Genomic DNA, 17,565 nt, shown 5'->3' with positions numbered 1-17,565 from the left:
ACCACAAACAGAGGACCCCCCCAGACTGCAGAGCACTAGACCACAAACAGGACCCCCAGACTGTAGAGCACTAGACCCCAAACAGAGGACCCCCCCAGACTGCATGGCACCAGACCCCAAACAGAGGACCCCCCCAGACTGCAGAGCACTAGACCCCAAACAGAGGACCCCCCCAGACTGCAGAGCACTAGACCCCAAACAGGACCCCCAGACTGTAGAGCACTAGACCCCAAACAGAGGACCCCCAGACTGCGGAGCACCGGACTCCAAACAGAGGACCCCCCCAGACTGCGGAGCACCGGACCCCAAACAGAGGACCCCCCCAGACTGTAGAGCACCGGACCCCAAACAGAGGACCCCCCCCCCCAGACTGCAGAGCACCAGATCCCAAACAGAGGACCCCCCCCCCCAGACTGCAGAGCACTAGACCCCAAACAGAAGACCCCCCCAGACTGCGGAGCACCGGACCCCAAACAGAGGACCCCCCCCCCCAGACTGCGGAGCACCAGACCCCAAACAGGACCCCCAGACTGTAGAGCACTAGACCCCAAACAGAGGACCCCCCAGACTGCAGAGCACTAGACCCCAAACAGAGGACCCCCAGACTGCGGAGCACCGGACCCCAAACAGAGGACCCCCCCCCCAGACTGCAGAGCACCAGACCCCAAACAGAGGACGCCCCCCAGACTGTAGAGCACTAGACCCCAAACAGAACACCCCCCCCCAGACTGCACTGAGCGCTATATACGGACAGCACTGAGCGCTATATACGGACGGCACTGAGCGCTATAGACGGACAGCACTGAGCGCTATAGACATACTGCACTGAGCGCTATATACGGACAGCACTGAGCGCTATAGACAGACGGCACTGAGCGCTATATACGGACAGCACTGAGCGCTATATACGGACGGCACTGAGCGCTATATACGGACAGCACTGAGCGCTATAGACGGACAGCACTGAGCGCTATAGACGGACAGCACTGAGCGCTATATGCGGACAGCACTGAGCGCTATAGACGGACAGCACTGAGCGCTATATACGGACGGCACTGAGCGCTATAGACGGACAGCACTGAGCGCTATAGACGGACAGCACTGAGCGCTATAGACAGACTGCACTGAGCGCTATATACGGACAGCACTGAGCGCTATAGACAGACGGCACTGAGCGCTATATGCGGACAGCACTGAGCGCTATATACGGACGGCACTGAGCGCTATATACGGACAGCACTGAGCGCTATATACGGACAGCACTGAGCGCTATATACGGACAGCACTGAGCGCTATAGACAGACTGCACTGAGCGCTATATACGGACAGCACTGAGCGCTATATACGGACAGCACTGAGCGCTATATACGGACAGCACTGAGCGCTATATACGGACAGCACTGAGCGCTATATACGGACAGCACTGAGCGCTATAGACAGACGGCACTGAGCGCTATATACGGACAGCACTGAGCGCTATATACGGACAGCACTGAGCGCTATATACGGACAGCACTGAGCGCTATATACGGACAGCACTGAGCGCTATATACGGGGCGCTCCGTCTGGTGGACGCTCTTACCATGCTGTGAGTGGCCCCTGGGCTGGAGCGGATCCGTCAGTGTACAGGTGGCTCTTGGTTCCCAGCAGCTCCTCCTGCCTGTGAGTGGCTCCCGGACTGTGTGGCCCCTGGTTCCCGGACTGTGTGGCCCCTGGTTCCCGGACTGTCGGTGGCCCCTGGTTCCCGGACTGTCGGTGGCTCCCGGGAGACGCTGCTCTCTCTAGCGACCAACTGTCATTGTCAGCCGGCTTTTCTTAAAGGCGAAGTTGCATCATCTTCGGCGGCTGTGGAGGAAGGAGGGTCCTGACAGTGCCCCGGCCCCCAAACTGCAGCTCCTCCTGTTACTGCCGAGCAGCGGCCGCGACCCCCGCTATACCGACAGGTCACACAAGGAGCTCCGGGGCCACGGCCAGCTCGGAGGGGCAGTCACGTGACGCTGCCTCCATACAGACTCATTGTAGCGTCCTCACCTGTTACTATGATTCCTTCATGTCTTCTCAGTTCCTGGAGGGGAAAAGCCAGAACTGTGCTGAGAATAGGAAGTTATACACGGGGAGAGGGATCATCATTATCATCATCCTCCATCCACTTAGTGATGATTATATCTGTGTTATCATGTTTCACTAGTGTCACTATGTCAGCCTGTAGACATCACCAATGCTCCCCTGTCCTTCACTATAGATATTACCGTGCCCCCACCATGCTTCACTGTAGACATTACTGATCTCCCACCATGATTTACTGTAGGCATCAAAGAGCCCTCACCATGCTTCACTGTATCCATCACCGAGCATTTGCCATGCTTCACTGTAGGCATCACCAAGCCCTCACCATGTTTCACTATAGGTATCACCGAACGACTCGATTGCTTCACTATAGATATCACCGAGTGCCCACCGTGCTTCATTGTAGCCATCACTGAGTCCCTGCAGTGCTTAGCTGGGTACATCACTGAGTCCCCGCCATGCTGCACTGTAGACGTTGCCAAGCCACCGCCGAGCTCCACTGTAGATGTAGCCGAGCCCCGCCGCGCTCAACTGCAGACATCGCCGAGCCCTCACCATACTCCACTGTAGACTTTGCCGAGCCCCCACCATGCTCTACTGTAAATATCGCCAAACCCAACCCACTGTAGACATCTCCGAGACCTCGCCGTGCACCACTGTAGACGTTGCTGAGCCCCCGCCGCGCTCCACTGTAGACATTGCCAAGCCCTGTCGTGCTCCACTGTAGACATCGCCGAGCCCTCACCGTACTCCACTATAGACATCGTCGAGCCCTCACCACCGTACTCCACTGTAGACATCACCGAGCCCCCACCATACTCCACTGTAGACATCGCCGAGCCCTAGCCATACTCCACTGTAGACATTGCCGAGCCACTGCTGTGCTCCACTGTTGACATCGCCGAGCGCTCAGCACTGTAGACATCGCCGAGCCCTCACCATACTCCACTGTAGACATCGCCGAGCCCCTGCCGTGCTCCACTGTAGAGGTTGCCGAGCCCCTGCCGCACTCCACTGTAGACATTGCCGAGCCCTCACCATACTTCACTGTAGACATCGCCGAGCCCCCGCCGCACTCCACTGTAGAAATCGCCGAGACCAGCCATGCTCCACTGTAGACATCGCCGAGCCCACACCACCGTACTCCACTGTAGACATTGCCGAGCCTTCACCATACTCCACTGTAGAAGCTGCCGAGCCCCGCCGCACTCCACTGTAGACATCGTCGAGCCCTCACCGTACTCCACTGTAGAGATCGCCGAGCCCCCGCCGTGCTCCATTGTAGACATCGCCGAGCCCCCGCTGTGCTCCACTGTAAACATCGTTGAGCCCTGTCCATACTCCACTGTAGACATCGCCGAGCCCCCGCTGTGTTCCACTGTAGACGTTGCCGAGCCCCGCCGCACTCCACTGTAGACATCACGAGCCCTCACCATACTCAACTGTAGACATCGCCGAGCCCCAACCGCGCTCCACAGTAGTCATCTGTCACTATTCACACCGTGACCGTCACCCCCACGTCACGGATCAAGGTGATTTTAGGTCAACAGACGGCTATCACATGTGCAGGGGGGTTTATCTTAGTTATCCCTCCACTGCTACAATGTGATGAAAAAAAATACACAAGTCTATAGACCTCTTAGTTTACAGCAGGGGCTTATTCTAGTTATCCCACTGCTCTTCAATATACCACGAACTGCAGGGATTTATGTATATCCCGCTTTACAGTTCTGCGTGAACTTGCAGCTCTCTGGCGCCCCCCTTACACTCAGGTCAGATTAGGTACTGCACCTAGGGTAATTAGTCGCCAGAAATTCTGCCTGCTATGTACTGGCTATTGGGCACGCTGCAGCGATGCGATATAACTACTCCCGCACAGGCAGGAACAATAATTATCAGCCCTGTATTCACTACAACGACACCCAAAGGCACCGCACACGGTATGCTGCCACCAGCTTCGATTAAACGGGTCCAAAGCTAACCCAAAACAGTAGCGTAATTCCCTTCAGAAGACTTAGGGTACGTTTTAGAGCAGAAGAACGAATCTAGTATTTTAAATATTATACTCCATAAAAGATTTGAGGCAGTGTTTATAAAAAGTTATATAAAGATGTTACAATATGAGACAATTGAAAATATGTACAAGCAATTATAAAATAACATGGAATAAAGAAGAAAGGTAAAACTCACATGTTCTCAGTTAATGTCAGGCAAAACCATGCTGCAGGCAGAGCTCCCAAGTGTCCCAATGCATAGTACAGCTCCTCAGGCAAAAAAATGGAGACTGCTGGCAGGGTTAATTGTGGGGGCTTATATACACCAGCCTCGGGACATCAATAAAAGGCTGGTTAATGATATTCACTGAGGTCAGAGATCTTTACGTTTTCAGACCCTGGAGACAAAGAAATTCCTGAGTGAAAAGGGAGGGACCACCGGTGGCTTTGCAGGATTGGTCACCTGCAGTTTAAAGCCTCACCCTGCTCACACACTAGCTTCAAATTACACAGTGTCTGCCATAGGGCAGGTTAGTTGCATTCAGGGGGGGAGAAAGAGAGGGGGGTTTTACAGCTGCCATGCTTTTGGGACCATGGTCAGAAGTGCAAAAATCCCTCAGCTGTGGTTTTTACATTATTGTGACATACATTTTCCTCACAACATCACTGAGTCCTCACCGTGCTCCACTGGAGACATCGCCGAGCCCTCACCGTACTCCACTGTAGACATCGCCGAGCCCCCCCAGTTTGTTCTGCAGGGATTTATTTATATCCCATTTCCCAGTTCCGGTTTGGAACTTGCAGCTCTCTGGCGACCCCCTTACCTGTCGGTCAGTCAGGGAACTGCACCTAGTATAATCAGTCGCTAGAAAGGCTGCCTGCTATTTACTAACTATTGGGCACGCTGCCGTGAGGGTGATATAATTATTCCCAGTCGCAGCCGAGCAATACACTTATAAACTCGTTCCATCACTGCCTGTCTTACCCAACAAGCTCCGTACGATCTGTCACCTGCTCCTATTCCTATGACTAATAGCGGGTCAGGAGCCAACCCAATCAGTAGCGTAATTTACTTCAGAGAATGCTGGAGGTACGTTTTAGAGCAAGGAGGATGAGACTAGTAAATATTATAGCTTTTACTCCAAAAAGATTAGGCAGTGTTTACAAAAATACATACTATGTAAGTAGATAGCACCAAAATGAGAAAATTATCGTATGTACAAACTGTCAGGAAATATGAAGAATTTCTTATTTCAATTACACATACAGTGAGTTTTCTAGGTTCCAGAACAAGCACAATTGGGAAATGGATTACTACTTGACCTGGTACCCATCTACCCCATGTTTATACTTAAATAAACCCCCATGTTATGCTGAGCACAACAACACGGGTGTCGTCTTTCTACGAGGTTCATACGCTGAGATATGTGGGATGATGTTTTTTCATATACTCAAGAAAGAGGAGTGCATTCCATAGCTCTGCCCACCCCATGAGGTCATCCAGGGGAAAACTAGACCCTTAGTTTTGGGTCAAGGTATAAAACTCAGAGGCCCAGACAAGGGGAGGTCTTTTGCTGGGGGATTCAGCTACGACAGGCTGTGCAATCTGACCTGATGATTTTGGGAAGGTCCCCCTCCCTCGCCACCACTTGGCATCCAACTGAATGATATGAAAGAACTGTAAGTTGATTTTCACCTTTAATCCCTGTTATTTTTGTAATTGTCTGTACATACGATACTTGTCTTCTTTTATAATATCTTTTTACCCTTTTGTAAATACTGCCTACCTTTTGGAGTAAAATATATAAAATTACTAGCTTCGTTTCTACTTGCTCTATAATGTACTGTCCCGTCCTATGAAGTAAAATTACACTACTAATTGGGTTGGCTCCGGACCCGTTATTAAGAAATCGGAACTGGTGGCAGCAGAATTGTCCTGCACTTTTGGGGAAACTGGCAATGACGAATGGCGTTGACAATTATTGTTCCGGCCTGAGTGGTAGTAGTTATATCGCCCTCACTGCAGTGTGCCCATTAGCCAGTACAAAGTAAGGCAGCCTTTCTGGCGCCTAATTATCTTAGGTGCAGTACACTGTCTGACTTGAGGGTAAGGGGGGCGCCAGAGAGCTGCAAGTTCCAAACTGGAACTTGGAAGTGGGATATAGATAAATCCCCTTCAAAAAAGGATCTGGGCAAACCAAACCGGCATTCATGACATATTGGTGTCAATGGTGGGGATGATAAAGTTATCCCTTTGTGATTCGTGACACAGACAATTACAAAATAAAAGGGATTAAAGATGAAAATAAACTTACATTTGTCTCATATCATGGCTGACCATGCGGCGTGGGGGAGGGGTGACATCAAAATGCATCACAGAGTCTATCTGGCTCCCTGGGCAAAAATCTAGTGCAAAATGAGCTCCCACTATCTTATACCCCCGGGTCGTGACATCATTGAGTGGGCCTAGTTATGAAAGCACTCCTCTTTTCTAAGTAGCCAAAACTTCCATAATTTCATAACTTGGTGGGGCAAGCTCGTGGCACGATGACATATTGATCTTTGCTCGAGAGTAGCGTTCTTTTAAGTCTACACATGACTTGGCTATGTATCTCGGGTAAGCTGTAATGTGTTTCTCAGTTTCTGCTGGTACGAGTCATTAGAAAAACACTGTGCGTGTCACTCTACCCTAGCACATCCCAAATATGTAACTTTTACACCTATCTCTCTTCCTGGGGTCGAATTATTCCCTCTTGAATTAGTCTCATACACAACAGAACGTACATGGCTGGAAACAAAGAACTGGTTTTCTGATAACCTCCCCATTCTTCAGGGAGGGGGACAGAGTAACACACTGGAGTTTCACGTTACAGCTGTATTGTCAGCAGGGAGAAGGAGCTGGGAGGAAGGGGGGTCAAAATCCCACAGTGTGTGTGTCTTTACCCAGACCTAATGGAGGTAGCAGAGCTCAGTGTGCGTGATAATAGACAATCAAATACATCATATTCCTGACATCACCGAGCCCCCGATTTGCTACACTGTAGACATTACTGATCTCCCGCCATGATTTACTGTAGGCATCACTAAGACCTTACTATACCATGTTTCACTATAGGTATCACCGAACAACTTGATTGCTTCACTATAGATATCACCAAGCGCCCACCATGCATCATTGTAGCCATCACTCATTCCCTGCAGTGCATACCTAGGTACATCACCGAGCCCCCACCGTGCTCCACTGTAGACATCAACGAGCCCCCACCGTGCTCCACTGTAGACATCGCTGAGCCCCTGCCGTATTCCACTGTAGACATCGCTGAGCCCCTGCCATGCTCCACTGGGAAATATTAGTTACCTGGAGGCCATTACTCAATAAGGGTTGAATGAGATCCCTCAAGAACCGTCCAGAAAATGGTGTCTGTCTATGTATCACACCTGTATAGAGGAGCTCTGCTAGATTCTAAAGACACTGGTAATCTGACACTGCAGCAGTCGGTAAGATGACATTTCGTAGATCTTATCATGTATCTCTGTATACATGGAGCTCCCCCTAGTGGTGGATGCAGACAGGATCTTATCATGTATCTCTGTATACAGGGATCTCCCCCTAGTGGTGTAGAATGTAAGTCCACAAGGACAGGTGTTATGACCTGGTGGTCAGGACAATAATGGACCTGGTGGTTAAGAGCACACGGAATGACCTGATAGTTACTGATAATAAAGGACGAGCTCTGGGACGTGGGAACTCTGCTGACCGCAATCCCTAATCCTATCAAACACACTAGAAATAGCCGTGGATTGCGCCTAACGCTCCCTATGCAACTCTGCACAGCCAAAGGAACTAGCTAGCCCTGAAGATAGAAAAATAAAGCCTACCTTGCCTCAGAGAAATTCCCCAAAGGAAAAGGCAGCCCCCCACATATAATGACTGTGAGTAAAGATGAAAATACAAACACAGAGATGAAATAGATTTAGCAAAGTGAGGCCCGACTTACTGAACAGACTGAGGATAGGAAAGGTAGCTTTGCGGTCAGCACAAAAACCTACAAAAAGACCACGCAGAGGGCGCAAAAAGACCCTCCGCACCGACTCACGGTGCGGAGGCGCTCCCTCTGCGTCCCAGAGCTTCCAGCAAGCAAGACAACAATAAAAATAGCAAGCTGGACAGAAAAATAGCAAACCAAAGAAAATACAAGCAGGAACTTAGCTTCTGCTGGGAAGACAGGTCACAAGAACGATCCAGGAGTGAACAAGACCAATACTGGAACATTGACAGGTGGCATGGAGCAAAGATCTAAGTGGAGTTAAATAGAGCAGCCAGCTAACGAATTAACCTCGTCACCTGTGGAAGGAAACTCAGAAACACCCACCAGAGGAAGTCCATGGACAGAACCAGCCGAAGTACCATTCATGACCACAGGAGGGAGCCCGACAACAGAATTCACAACAGTACCCCCCCCCTTGAGGAGGGGTCACCGAACCCTCACCAGAGCCCCCAGGCCGACCAGGATGAGCCAAATGAAAGGCACGAACCAGATCGGCAGCATGAACATCAGAGGCAAAAACCCAGGAATTATCTTCCTGACCATAACCCTTCCACTTGACCAGATACTGGAGTTTCCGTCTCGAAATACGAGAATCCAAAATCTTCTCCACCACATACTCCAACTCCCCCTCAACCAACACCGGGGCAGGAGGATCAACGGATGGAACCACAGGCGCCACGTATCTCCGCAATAACGACCTATGGAACACATTATGGATGGCAAAAGAAGCAGGAAGGGCCAAACAAAATGACACAGGATTGATAACCTCAGAAATCTTATACGGTCCAATGAAACGAGGCTTAAACTTAGGAGAGGAAACCTTCATAGGAATATAACGAGACGACAACCAAACCAAATCCCCAACACGAAGTCGGGGACCCACACAGCGCCGGCGGTTAGTGAAACGTTAAGCCTTCTCCTGGGACAATGTCAAATTGTCCACCACATGAGTCCAAATCTGCTGCAACCTATCCACCACAGTATCTACACCAGGACAGTCCGAAGACTCAACCTGCCCTGAAGAGAAACGAGGATGGAAACCAGAATTGCAGAAAAACGGCGAAACCAAAGTAGCCGAGCTGGCCCGATTATTAAGGGCGAACTCAGCCAAAGGCAAAAAGGACACCCAATCATCCTGATCAGCAGAAACAAAGCATCTCAGATATGTTTCCAAAGTTTGATTAGTTCGTTCGATTTGGCCATTTGTCTGAGGATGGAAAGCCGAGGAAAAAGACAAATCAATGCCCATCCTAGCACAAAAGGATCGCCAAAACCTCGAAACAAACTGGGAACCTCTGTCAGAAACGATGTTCTCCGGGATACCATGTAAACGAACCACATGCTGGAAAAATAATGGCACCAAATCAGAGGAGGAAGGCAATTTAGACAAAGGTACCAAATGGACCATCTTAGAAAAGCGATCACAAACCACCCAAATGACCGACATCTTTTGAGAGACGGGGAGATCTGAAATAAAATCCATAGAAATATGCGTCCAGGGCCTCTTCGGGACCGGCAAGGGCAAAAGCAACCCACTGGCACGAGAACAGCAGGGCTTAGCCCGAGCACAAGTCCCACAGGACTGCACAAAAGAACGCACATCCCGTGACAAAGACGGCCACCAAAAGGATCTAGCCACCAAATCTCTGGTACCAAAGATTCCAGGATGCCCAGCCAACACTGAACAATGAATCTCAGAGATAACTCTACTAGTCCATCTATCAGGGACAAACAGTTTCTCCGCTGGGAAACGGTCAGGTCTATCAGCCTGAAATTTTTGCAGCACCCGCCGCAAATCAGGGGAGATGGCAGACAAAATTACCCCCTCTTTGAGAATACCCGCCGGCTCAGGAACACCCGGAGAGTCAGGCACAAAACTCCTTGACAGGGCATCAGCCTTCACATTCTTAGAGCCCGGAAGGTACGAAACCACAAAATCAAAACGGGAGAAAAATAACGACCATCGAGCCTGTCTCGGATTCAACCGTTTGGCAGACTCAAGATAAGTCAAATTCTTGTGATCTGTCAAGACCACCACGCGATGCTTGGCTCCTTCAAGCCAATGACGCCACTCCTCGAATGCCCACTTCATGGCCAACAACTCTCGATTACCAACATCATAATTACGCTCAGCAGGCGAAAACTTTCTAGAAAAGAAAGCACATGGCTTCATCACCGAGCAATCAGAACTTCTTTGCGACAAAACAGCCCCTGCTCCAATCTCAGAAGCATCAACCTCAACCTGAAACGGGAGCGAAAAAACTGGCTGGCACAACACAGGGGCAGAAGAAAAACGACGCTTCATCTCCTGAAAAGCCTCTACAGCTGCAAAAGACCAATTGACCACATCAGCAACCTTCTTGGTCAAATCAGTCAACGGTTTAGCAACACTAGAAAAATTAGCGATGAAGCGCCGATAAAAATTAGCAAAGCCCAGGAACTTTTGCAGGCTCTTCACAGATGTCGGCTGAGTCCAATCGTAAATGGCCTGGACTTTAACAGGGTCCATCTCGATAGTAGAAGGGGAAAAAATGAACCCCAAAAATGAAACCTTCTGAACTCCAAAGAGACACTTTGACCCCTTCACAAACAAAGAATTCGCACGAAGGACCTGGAACACCATTCTGACCTGCTTCACATGAGACTCCCAATCATCCGAAAAGACCAAAATATCATCCAAATACACAATCAGGAATTTATCCAGGTACTCTCGGAAGATGTCATGCATAAAGGACTGAAATACTGATGGAGCATTGGAAAGCCCGAATGGCATAACCAGGTACTCAAAATGGCCCTCGGGCATATTAAATGCTGTTTTCCATTCATCGCCCCGTTTAATACGCGCAAGATTATATGCCCCTCGAAGATCTATCTTGGTGAACCAACTAGCCCCCTTAATACGAGCAAACAAATCAGACAGCAACGGCAAAGGATACTGAAATTTGACTGTAATTTTATTAAGAAGGCGGTAATCAATACAAGGTCTCAAAGAACCATCCTTCTTGGCCACAAAAAAGAACCCTGCTCCTAACGGTGATGACGACGGGCGAATATGACCTTTCTCCAAGTACTCCTTTATATAACTCCTCATAGCGGCGTGTTCTGGCACAGATAAATTGAACAATCGGCCCTTAGGAAACTTACTACCAGGAATCAAATTAATTGCACAATCGCAATCCCTATGAGGAGGTAGGGCACTGGTTTTGGGCTCATCAAATACATCCCGATAATCCGACAAAAACTCTGGAACTTCAGAAGGAGTGGGAGACGAAATAGACAAAAATGGAACATCACTATGTACCCCCTGGCAACCCCAGCTGGACACAGACATAGATTTCCAGTCCAATACTGGATTATGAACCTGTAGCCATGGCAACCCCAAAACGACCACATCATGCAGATTATGCAACACCAGAAAGCGGATATCCTCCTGATGTGCAGGAGCCATGCACATGGTCAATTGGGTCCAGTACTGAGGCATATTCTTGGCCAAAGGCGTAGCATCAATTCCTCTCAATGGAATAGGATACTGCAAGGGCTCCAAGAAAAAACCACAGCGCCTAGCATACTCCAAGTCCATCAAATTCAGGGCAGCGCCTGAATCCACAAATGCCATAACAGAATAGGATGACAAAGAGCAAATCAGAGTAACGGACAATAGAAATTTAGACTGTACCGTACCAATGGTGGCAGACCTAGCGAACCGCTTAGTGCGCTTAGGACAATCGGAGATAACATGAGTGGAATCACCACAGTAAAAACATAGCCCATTCCGACGTCTGTGTTCTTGCCGTTCAGCTCTGGTCAAAGTCCTATCACATTGCATAGGCTCAGGCCCATGCTCAGATAGTACCGCCAAATGGTGCACAGCTTTACGCTCACGCAAGCGTCGATCGATCTGAATGGCCAAAGACATAGACTCATTCAGACCAGCAGGCATGGGAAATCCCACCATGACATCCTTAAGGGCTTCAGAGAGACCCTTTCTGAAGATTGCTGCCAGGGCACATTCATTCCACTGAGTGAGCACAGACCACTTTCTAAACTTCTGACAATATATCTCCGCTTCATCCTGACCCTGACACAGAGCCAGCAAGATTTTCTCTGCCTGATCCACTGAATTAGGTTCGTCATAAAGCAATCCAAGCGCCAGGAAAAACGCATCAACATCACGCAATGCCGGATCTCCTGGCGCAAGGGAAAATGCCCAGTCTTGAGGGTCACCACGTAACAAAGAAATAATGATCTTTACTTGTTGAACAGGGTCACCTGAGGAGCGAGGTTTCAAGGCAAGAAACAATTTACAATTATTTTTGAAATTCAAGTACTTAGATCTATCACCAAAAAAAAAATCAGGAATTGGAATCCTAGGCTCTAACATCGGATTCTGAACCACAAAATCTTGAATGTTTTGTACCCTTTTAGTGAGATTATCCATCCAAGAGGACAGACCTTGAATGTCCATGTTTACACCTGTGTCCTGAACCACCCAGAGGTAAAGGGGAAAAGAGAGACAAAACACACTGCAAAGAAAAAAAAATGGTCTCAGAACTTCTCTTATCCCTCTATTGAGATGCATTAGTACTTTGGGCCACCTGTACTGTTATGACCTGGTGGTCAGGACAATAATGGACCTGGTGGTTAAGAGCACACAGAATGACCTGATAGTTACTGATAATAAAGGACGAGCTCTGGGACGTGGGAACTCTGCTGACCGCAATCCCTAATCCTATCAAACACACTAGAAATAGCCGTGGATTGCGCCTAACGCTCCCTATGCAACTCTGCACAGCCAAAGGAACTAGCTAGCCCTGAAGATAGAAAAATAAAGCCTACCTTGCCTCAGAGATATTCCCCAAAGGAAAAGGCAGCCCCTCGCATATAATGACTGTGAGTAAAGATGAAAATACAAACACAGAGATGAAATAGATTTAGCAAAGTGAGGCCCGACTTACTGAACAGACTGAGGATAGGAAGGGTAGCTTTGCGGTCAGCACAAAAACCTACAAAAAGACCACGCAGAGGGCGCAAAAAGACCCTCCGCACCGACTCACGGTGCGGAGGCGCTCCCTCTGCGTCCCAGAGCTTCCAGCAAGCAAGACAACAATAAAAATAGCAAGCTGGACAGAAAAATAGCAAACCAAAGAAAATACAAGCAGGAACTTAGCTTCACAAACAAAGCTCGTTCACAAATATTCAGGGAATCCCACAGTGTGTGTCTGTACCCAGACCTAATGGAGGTAGCAGAGCTCAGTGTGCGTGATAATAGACAATCAAATACATCATATTCCTGACATCACCGAGCCCCCGATTTGCTACACTGTAGACATTACTGATCTCCCGCCATGATTTACTGTAGGCATCACTAAGACCTTACTATACCATGTTTCACTATAGGTATCACCGAACAACTTGATTGCTTCACTATAGATATCACCAAGCGCCCACCATGCATCATTGTAGCCATCACTCATTCCCTGCAGTGCATACCTGGGTACATCACCGAGCCCCCACCGTGCTCCACTGTAGACATCAACGAGCCCCCACCGTGCTCCACTGTAGACATCGCTGAGCCCCTGCCGTATTCCACTGTAGACATCGCTGAGCCCCTGCCATGCTCCACTGGGGAATATTAGTTACCTGGAGGCCATTACTCAATAAGGGTTGAATGAGATCCCTCAAGAACCGTCCAGAAAATGGTGTCTGTCTATGTATCACACCTGTATAGAGGAGCTCTGCTAGATTCTAAAGACACTGGTAATCTGACACTGCAGCAGTCGGTAAGATGACATTTCGTAGATCTTATCATGTATCTCTGTATACATGGAGCTCCCCCTAGTGGTGGATGCAGACAGGATCTTATAATGTATCTCTGTATACAGGGATCTCCCCCTAGTGGTGTAGAATGTAAGTCCACAAGGACAGGTGTTATGACCTGGTGGTCAGGACAATAATGGACCTGGTGGTTAAGAGCACACGGAATGACCTGATAGTTACTGATAATAAAGGACGAGCTCTGGGACGTGGGAACTCTGCTGACCGCAATCCCTAATCCTATCAAACACACTAGAAATAGCCGTGGATTGCGCCTAACGCTCCCTATGCAACTCTGCACAGCCAAAGGAACTAGCTAGCCCTGAAGATAGAAAAATAAAGCCTACCTTGCCTCAGAGAAATTCCCCAAAGGAAAAGGCAGCCCCCCACATATAATGACTGTGAGTAAAGATGAAAATACAAACACAGAGATGAAATAGATTTAGCAAAGTGAGGCCCGACTTACTGAACAGACTGAGGATAGGAAAGGTAGCTTTGCGGTCAGCACAAAAACCTACAAAAAGACCACACAGAGTTCGCAAAAAGACCCTCCGCACCGACTCACGGTGCGGAGGCGCTCCCTCTGCGTCCCAGAGCTTCCAGCAAGCAAGACAACAATAAAAATAGCAAGCTGGACAGAAAAATAGCAAACCAAAGAAAATACAAGCAGGAACTTAGCTTCTGCTGGGAAGACAGGTCACAAGAACGATCCAGGAGTGAACAAGACCAATACTGGAACATTGACAGGTGGCATGGAGCAAAGATCTAAGTGGAGTTAAATAGAGCAGCCAGCTAACGAATTAACCTCGTCACCTGTGGAAGGAAACTCAGAAACACCCACCAGAGGAAGTCCATGGACAGAACCAGCCGAAGTACCATTCATGACCACAGGAGGGAGCCCGACAACAGAATTCACAACAGACAGGGTCCTCAACCCTCTGCACCAGTCTGTCATTTTAAATTTGTTTACTGTAAACGATATCTATAACCCTGTACGTAACCCCTTTTCTCATGTACAGCACTATGGATTTAATGATGCTATATGAATAAAAAGTAATAATAATAATAATAGTGGCGACTGCAGACATGATCTTTTCATGTCTCTGGCTCTGGTGTCCTTTGCACCTGTTTATGCTCCCTGCCTGTCACGACTCTGTCGGGAGTTTCGGGCCAGGGGCTCCTTCCCTGTCCCTAACGCTAGGGGCACCCTAGCTTGCCCTGCTCCCTATATTACTTCTGATGGTGAAGATACCAGGGCCACGTGCCTTGCTTTAGTTCCTGAATCTGCTCTCTGTCTGTATCCTTCACCCACCCAGGGAAAAGGGGAGTAGTAGTGTACCGTAATATGCCAACCAGACTAACAAGGTAATATGAACAGGGATAAAAGAAAATACCAATCTTACATATATACACACAAACAACAGAGGTAAACACCGGGAGTGGAGGATGGGGTTAAACCAAAGTATATCAAGAAAGGCAATTATTGCACACTCAAATCCTAGCAACAGTCACAATTAAATCCACCAAACACCTTCTCCAATAATAACCAACCACTACCCTCCCAGCCATGCAGCAGAAGTTATCTCAGATAATGAGTACAAATGAGGAGCCTATGCAGTGTGTGGGAATTGCTCCTTGGGATGACCAAAGCCGATGCCATTAGGAACAGAGACAGGTCCGCTAAACATCTGATGTGGAGTTGCTAATTAGGTGCCCAACTACTTCTACTTAAAGTGTTTTCCTATTGTTTTGACTAGTGCAGGGTCAGGCTTTTTGACTCAACTTTTTGGACATTTTCTTCAGGCCTCTGGAGTAAGTCATTAAGCTTAGCTCTTCGGATAATTTTTTCCTCACGCAGAATGTTGAGACTATTACTGATAGTCCAGTATCCCTTCAGGTTGGGTGTCTCCACAAGGAAGGAATTACCTTCTTGGTAAATCAGGCTGTGCCAGCCCTGGTGGCTTTGGGCCTTCCCTGGCTTAGACCACATAATCCCCTTATTGATTGGGTTTGTGGGGACATCATTAGTTGGAGTGAGGAGTGTCTAGGTAAATGCTTCCAGGAAATCAATCAAGCTGGGTGTTCCACTACTCATGTCCCCTAGTACAGTAGTGTTCAAAAACTTCAGTTAATCACAAAATCTTTCTACCAGTTCTTATTTCAAGCATTGGGAACATTGCTCGCTGTTATGTAGATAATTTTTAACTACGTTACAAAAAATAACAGAACAGAAAAGAACAGAAATTCAACATTGGGTCATTCTAATAAACAGCAGTGTCAGGAAATAGGAAAGTTCTGATTACTTCAGTTACACATACAGGGCTCTCAGCTGCAGTCTCCTCTGCCTGCCAACACAAGGCTGGAATTCTAAGCCACTCTTTCTCCCTCCCCCCTGCTACATGGTGGTAATGTGAGACCAGCTGCCAACTCCACTGAAGAATTTTTATGGCTTCAAAGTGAAAGTACAAGTAGAAGCACATGGAAAAAAAACACAGTTTCTTTGCCTTTGCAAATGTAAATATAGCACCGATTAATGATAGAAGTGAGACCAATACATTTTTGACAGCCTCCCTGCTGTGCATGTCAGATCGCTGATCTGACACAGTGCACAGCAAAGTGTCAGATCAGCAATCTGTCACTTTACTGTGATGTCCCCCCCTGGGGCAAAGTAAAGTAAAAAAAAAAATTACATGTGTGAAAAATAAATAAATTCCTAAATAAATAATAATAATAAAAAATATTGTTCCGATAAATACATTCCTTTATCTAAATAAAAAAGAAAACAATAAAGTGCACATATTTAGTATCTCCGCGTCCGTAACGACCCGACCTATAAAACTGTCCCATTACTTAACCCCTTCAGTGAACACCGTAAAAAAAAAATGAGGCAAAAAACAACACTTTATTATCCTACTGCCGAACAAAAAGTAGAATAACACACGATCAAAAAGACGGATATAAATAACCATGGTACCACTGAAAACGTCATCTTGTCCCGCAAAAAACGAGCCACAATACAGCATCATCAGTAAAAAAATAAAAAAGTTACAGTCCTCAGAATAAAGCGATGCAAAAATAATTTTTCTTTAAAATAGACCCGAAAAATAAAACTGCTTTATCCATTTTACCAAACGCGGAACGGTATAACCCTCCCCCCCACCCAAAAGAAATTCATGATTAGCTGGTTTTTGGTCATTCTGCCTCACAAATATTGGAATAAAAAGTGATCAAAAAATGTCATGTGCCCGAAAATGTTACCAATAAAAATGTCAACTCGTCCCGCAAAAAACAAGACCTCACATGACTCTGTGGACCAAAATATGAAAAAATTATAGCTCTCAAAATGTGATAACGCAAAAAATATTTTTTGCAATAAAAAGCGTCTTTTAGTGTGTGACGGCTGCTAATCATACAAGATGCTAAAAAACACGATATAAATAGTAAATCAAACCCCCCTTCATCACCCTCTTAGTTACGGAAAAATTAAAAAATTAAAAAAATGTATTTATATCCATTTTCCCATTAGGGTTAGGGTTAGTGCTAGGGTTAGGGCTAGGGTTAGGGCTAGGGTTAGGGTTGGGACTAGGGTTAGGGTTGGGGCTAAAGTTAGGGTTAGGGTTGGGGCTAAAGTTAGGGTTTGG

General features: G+C 47.6%; 1 protein-coding gene across 1 annotated transcript in view; it reads right to left on the bottom strand.

Moving 5' to 3' along the window:
- SLC6A9 (solute carrier family 6 member 9) overlaps window positions 1-1,795 on the bottom strand; it is a 224,919-nt gene extending 223,124 nt beyond the window's left edge. Inside the window, exons 1-2 of the mRNA XM_069735854.1 lie at window positions 1,717-1,795; window positions 1,583-1,670 (exon numbers count right to left, since the gene is read on the bottom strand). The gene's annotated coding sequence lies outside the window, so the exon portion shown is untranslated. The remainder of the gene's footprint in view (window positions 1-1,582; window positions 1,671-1,716) is intronic.
- Window positions 1,796-17,565: the final 15,770 nt, after the last annotated feature.

This window comes from Ranitomeya imitator, chromosome 8 (genome assembly GCF_032444005.1).
Source record: "Ranitomeya imitator isolate aRanImi1 chromosome 8, aRanImi1.pri, whole genome shotgun sequence".
Taxonomy (NCBI): domain Eukaryota; kingdom Metazoa; phylum Chordata; class Amphibia; order Anura; family Dendrobatidae; genus Ranitomeya; species Ranitomeya imitator.
This window is presented reverse-complemented; position numbering and strand designations above follow the sequence as displayed.